The 6,018-nt window shown below is 41.8% G+C and overlaps 1 long non-coding RNA gene across 1 annotated transcript; it reads right to left on the bottom strand.

Moving 5' to 3' along the window:
• Positions 1-574: 574 nt before the first annotated feature.
• LOC109972404 (uncharacterized) lies at positions 575-4,136 on the bottom strand. Its single transcript, XR_002276681.1, has 3 exons — positions 4,002-4,136; positions 3,087-3,147; positions 575-697 (listed from the first exon to the last, which is right to left on the bottom strand). It is a non-coding gene; the product is annotated as an uncharacterized LOC109972404 (long non-coding RNA).
• Positions 4,137-6,018: the final 1,882 nt, after the last annotated feature.

Genomic DNA, 6,018 nt, shown 5'->3' on the forward strand with positions numbered 1-6,018 from the left:
TATATATCAACAGAGAAAGGGACCAATGGCTGGCCAGCCGGGGTTTGTCATTGGGAGAAAAAGAAGAAACGACATTTGGAAAAACTTTAATTACATAGAAGTGGAAAAGAAAACGGAATTTGTTGTGGAAAAAGATGGGGAGAAATGTGGCCACAAAATCACACAAAATGTGTATTGGATGTACTCTTGAGTCTATAAGGTAACAATAATATAATAAGATAACCTTGTTTGAAATGGGTTTGGCTAAAAGAAACGTTTGGTTTCATCTATACTACTAGGTACTTATACTCTGGGTTAAATTGAATTGCATTACTAAAAAGAGACTAAAATACAATGTTCATTGACTAAAACTAGACTAAAATGTCATCAGTTGTTGTTGACTAAAACTAGACTAGACTAAAAAGAGTATGAATTGACTAAAACTAATAAAAACTAAAATGACAGCTTCACACAAAGACTAGACTAAAACTAAAATGAAAACAGGCTGCCAAAAACAACTATACTTTGGATGCTTTTATTGCTCTCCATCTCCAACATGCCTCGTTCTTTGTCGCGCTCTTTCTGTGCTACAGAACGTGGCCTCTTGGTTCTGCTCCCATCCTGGGTTGGACCTGCACGGGTAGCCTCCATGGTCCGTCTTTGGAATGAGCCATGCTGGTTCAAAAAACACCTTTTATACCCTGGGATCAGTGGGGGCCTTAAAAAAGTGTAGTCTGGAGGTTAACAAAAGTGGCCACAGGGGGCAAGAAATAAATACAAGGCCTGAAGATGGGTGGGGGTGGGTGGTAGTATAGCAGGGATAAAACACTTCTAGACTATTTTTTACTTGATTTATACAAATCTGTGCAAAATCTTAGTGCATCTTTGAATACCAGGTTTGGTTCCAGCATCTCAGACTTTTTTGTCTTCTATAATATACTGAAATTCAGACAAAACAAACAAAATGTTCCTCAGAGGAAGAAAAAAGAACCATTATTACATTTTCTTACTGTTTTGCAAGTTTCACTGTCATAAAATCAAACCAAGGTGACAAACAATAAGCCAACCTGAGCATAATGTCCCAGTTAAGAACTTCTTTTCTGGGTGAAATTCAAAGCATCTCCTGAGCAGTTGGACAGGCAGTGTGTCTGGACAGTGCAGACACATTCAACAATACACACTTTGTTGGTCCAAATTACACACACACCTGTAATCTAGACATTCACACAAATGTTCCTTGATGACTCCTTTCCTCTTGGCTTCTCTTACGTGGACGCGCGCACGGACACAGTCTGTAAAAAAAAACGTCACTTCCCTGCAGAGCACTTTGTGGATCTAACCTCTTCAACCTGTCTTCAGTAATATTTAACTAAATAATTTAATATCTGCTCCACAGCAGGGAGTGGTTAGAGGAATGTAGAGAAGCCCAAAGCTAACACTGTGTCCTGGGAGGAGGCAGAACATCTCACCCGTCCTGTTTAGAACGCGATATTTCACTCATACAGTATTTAAATATGTTATACACTTCAGCTGAACACTACTTTATCATTTGGACCTGTTCCTAATTCTCGGTCAGCGCACCTCCCTGGTCTACCTGCACACCTGTCTCCAGTTTCTCTCATTTGATCCTCTCTGCCAGCTCCTTTCCCCAGGTAGTTGGTGTATTGCTTGGCCTCTTGCCTGCTACCTGTTTGCCTTTCAGGTAACGTACAGTTATGTGACCTATTGTAAAGATACAAACATTTATGTGGTTTTGAGATGGTTTTAGACAGCCTTGATTATGGATGGGTATGGAGACCCTGTGCCAATATGGCGCCGGTTCCTGTCGGCATCTACTGGACCGAATCACGGTACAGACTTAGGTGCCACTTAAATGGTAAGGCTATCACTTATGCTGAGTTCCATTTACGTAGGAGCTCCGAAGTCAGAGCTGGGAATGTTTTTAATGTCGTCAGCCTTCGTTTTATGCAGGGTATACATTTCACAACAGCCCTGTTGCCCTGGCACCTGACCGCGATGCCCTGTATATCTGTCGGAGTTACACGGCCACAGCGTGTCCTCATCAGATTTGTGATCTCTATAAATTATTGTTCATGTTCAGTCACTCAGGTTGGAGTGTGCTAATGGATGTACTAAGGAGAACGGCGCTTAAAGGGGCTTTCAGATGGGACGCGGTGGGGGCTGCTCTACACTATGGAACCCAGAAAAGGTGTCTGCGCTGCGCCGGCATGAGCGCAGCGCAAGGTTACGTGTGCCCTCCCTGTAAGCTGAAGTTTTAAAAGGCTCTGTGACAACACCTCCTCCTGTCCAATTGCAGAGAACCTGACAGACCATAAAGAAAATGCTGATTTTGGCGGACATCCTCTTGCAGCTGGTCCCCCGTAAAAGGCTGCAAAATGTTACATGTAATGTTGAAGTGTACCGGTACCTTCGCTGCTTTTTTAAATATTGCATATGCTAAATAAGCACCAGTATTGTCAACTCTGACAACCAAGTGAAAACCTCAATAGGCAGCCATTATGCATTTATTTTTAGTTTTCACCTTGCTACAAGTGATGCTAGTCATTCTGTCATCATGCCAGAAGAATATGATTATTGCATCAGTTAGAGTAATTAAGAGAAGTTATGTCCTTTCCTCTGTTTTCTCCTTAATACCACCCGTAATCTTAGGCAACATCAGCAGAGCAACAAGAACTTGGTTTGCTTTTGAATCTAAATGTGCACAAATAACACCATTTAGCCATTCTACAAGCATCTGCACTTTAGTTTGTAACTTTACTGCTCAGGCTGTATACATAAGCTACATACACATACTTGAAGGCCATTTGTCTTAGTGCCCTCTGAAAATGTATGAAATAGAAGGCCAAATGGCCCAGCCCTTCAAATTAGGAATTGTATGGCCTAACTTTATTGTTCTTTTATTATATCTGGTCTGCTACTGTTTTGGTACCGGAGCCATTTTAAAAGTATTGTTTTAACACTGGTATCAAAAAAAACCCCCAAACAATACCCAACCCTAGTTTTAGCATGTAGTTGTAGTGTGGATGAATACATGCATGTAGCTGAATAAATGCCATGTGGAATGGCTAGGTTACTGTTAGTCAAACCTTGTGTCAAGAGACGCTCGGGATATACTGCAGCTCAGAAGTCATCCACTGTTTACTGCCACTGTGGAGAGATAATTGTGTTAACACATGCAAACGTCTCCCTCGATTCTTTACCACAGCTGTCAACAGACCAGGCCTGGAGCTATGACTTTACATTCAACTGACAGATTCTCTGTTTTCCTTTCTTCTCATATTCACGTAGTTGGACTGTGGCGGAGCATAACATTCCTCAGTGCAGGCCCCCCTCCTGTCCTGTCCCACCCCATCAACCTCTGGTAAAGAATAGCAGGTAACTGAACTCCCTGGCTGACAAAGTGACAACACTGTTTCAAACTGGAGCCTCTGTTTCTAAAGGTGCTGCATAATACTTGTAGATTACTAGGGCAGATTTGACAGTGATTTCCCAATTTGATTAAATTCACAAGGTCCAGAGTGATTCATTTCTGTTGAATTATGGATGATTCAGTTACATCACCAGAATTCATCCACAGAACTTTTTTGGTACATTTTTTGTGCATTCAGTAAGTGAACAACACTTGTTTCCTTAAACATACTGTGTTTAAAGTGCCCATTATAGCCTAAATTGTAAACACATTTCCCACTTAGACTTTTTTTTGGCAAATCCAAAATGACTAAACCATTACTTTTTTGGCCTACATTTGAAAAACAGTTGAGCAAGGATAATTTAAGACCTGAGCCATTAGGGCATCACTATTATACATCTTTAAAAAATAAATCTATCTATGAATCATCAGTAACAGGGGGTCAGAGTTACATGATCAATCACAACAGATACCAGTAAAATGCTTGCAACAGAAAACAGCTGGACTGGAGTGACTCAAACAGCTGTCTGAAGACTTGACCAATAATTTAACTCCTCCCAACCAAAACCATTGCATGGCATACCTACTGTACCTGTCAGTTTACTTCCTACTTGTGTGCACCCTGTTTTTGCACTCAGTGTGCAAGCCAAGAGTCTTCCACAAGGCATTGCAGTTGCATGCAGACATGTGACTGCTCTGTTTTGATAGTTAAAGCTAGCGAGCTATGGCAGACAAGGTTCCCACAGCAGCTTTCATTGTTACAGGCCCAGCCTTCCCCTTTAAGACATATGTGTCAGGGCCGCTCGGCGGCCGCTGCCTCTCCTCAGTTCTGTCTCTTTGTTTTCTCTGTTTTATGGGCTCTGCACCTCAGCTGTGTTGCATTCCAGTAATTAGTAACTGGTTTGTCAACGCACACAGCTGAGGTGCATCCCGGTGATTACTTTCTTCCCTTATTTAAACCCCTGACCGACGCTCCGCCTTCGCCGGAACATTATCGTACATATGCCAACATTAGCCCAACATAGCGCCGCTTTATGTCAGTAACTATGGAACGCTACGCTGACAGTTACTGTTGCGTTTTGGCTTGACTCCATTTACACGACATAGGCGCTACACTACACACACCCTCAGTTTTTGATTCGTCTCTGTGGCTTGGCTTTTGGACAATACTTACCCTGTTCGTCTACCGTGAGTTTGTGTGAGCACCTGTTCGTTCTGGTCCCCTTTGTTATCACTGCCCCTCCTTTGTTATCACTGCCCTTCCTTTGTTATAAGTATTACGGACCCTGTTTTTGTTGTTACGTTTGGCTTTGTCTTGCTTTTTCCCCCATTAAACCTTTATTTTGTACTAGCACCTGGGTCAGCTATCTTGTGTCCTACCCCTAGTTCTCCCTCACCCTCCTGGTGAGGGGGGCTAACCCTAACAATATGGCCTTATAGGTAATGTTGGTGTTGTTGCTACTTGCATGCAGTGTGAGCAGTATGAGAGCAAGAAGATCGGCGCATGGAGCAGCCTCCTCTTACATGCAGCCACGGGTGGGAAAATGCCACCAGTAGTCAACTCTAAGGGTATACATAGGATTGTAATGAAGTTAACTGGGCATCAAAGGCCACATGCAGCGTTTGTGTTACTAAGATGGAATAAAGCCTATGTTTGGAGTTAGCTGGCCTCCCTCTTCACCTCTCCTCGCCACAAAAGCCTGGACTTCTAAGGCTAGGTCCCGGATACAGCCCAGGCCTAAAGCAGCTTAGCCATGAAACAGAGGTGTCCAACTATAGTTTGGGGCCACAGATCTGAGCAGGTAACATTGTATCTGAGAAAGTTACAACTAGGGCTGGGCGATATGGCAAAAAATAAAAATCTAGGTTTTTTCATAAAATGTGACCGATTCACGATTTCGATTTTTTTTTTTTTTATGTGTAACTAGCCAACTTAAACACAAGTACAACAACGTGACTGAAGTAACATTCTCTTCTTAAGTAACTTGAAAAACCAGTTTAAGAAACATTGTATTTTAGTGTGCATGCCATACATAAATTGGTCAACAAGGTGTAAATAAATGTAAAACAAATTCTCTAATGAAATGTCTTTGCAGCTGAATTAAATATGAAAGTAAATATTGAATTCTTCTTAATACAGAGTAAGAAAATAACCATTTTAAATCAATGACCAATGATTTTAACCAATTAGTCAACTCAAAAATTAAGCACATTTACACCAGAAGCATTATTAACAGTAAATGTTTGATAAGAAGCCAGCACATCTTTAAGCCCTTGACCAATTACTTCCCCAGTATGATCGTCAGGAAAATAACATGTCTGAAGACAAACACTTCGCAGTTTCCATTCTGCATCAACATAATGGGCTGTGAGGCTCATGTAAGGCTGAAGAGTACGACTACTCCACAGGTCAGTCGTCGTAGAAAAAAAAGATGCCTTATCAAGCTGTTCCGCTACTTTTTCACGTGTTTCAGTGTACATTCGAGGAATAGCTACGTCTTTGAAATATTTGCGGCTTGGCAACGTGTATCTTGGATCAACAGTGCGTAGCATTTTTAGGAACCCTGGCTTTTCGATGGTGTATATGGGAACCATGTCCTTAGCGATAT

The sequence above is a fragment of the Monopterus albus genome, unplaced genomic scaffold, assembly GCF_001952655.1.
Source record: "Monopterus albus unplaced genomic scaffold, M_albus_1.0 scaffold255.1, whole genome shotgun sequence".
In the NCBI taxonomy this organism is placed as follows: Eukaryota; Metazoa; Chordata; class Actinopteri; order Synbranchiformes; family Synbranchidae; genus Monopterus; species Monopterus albus.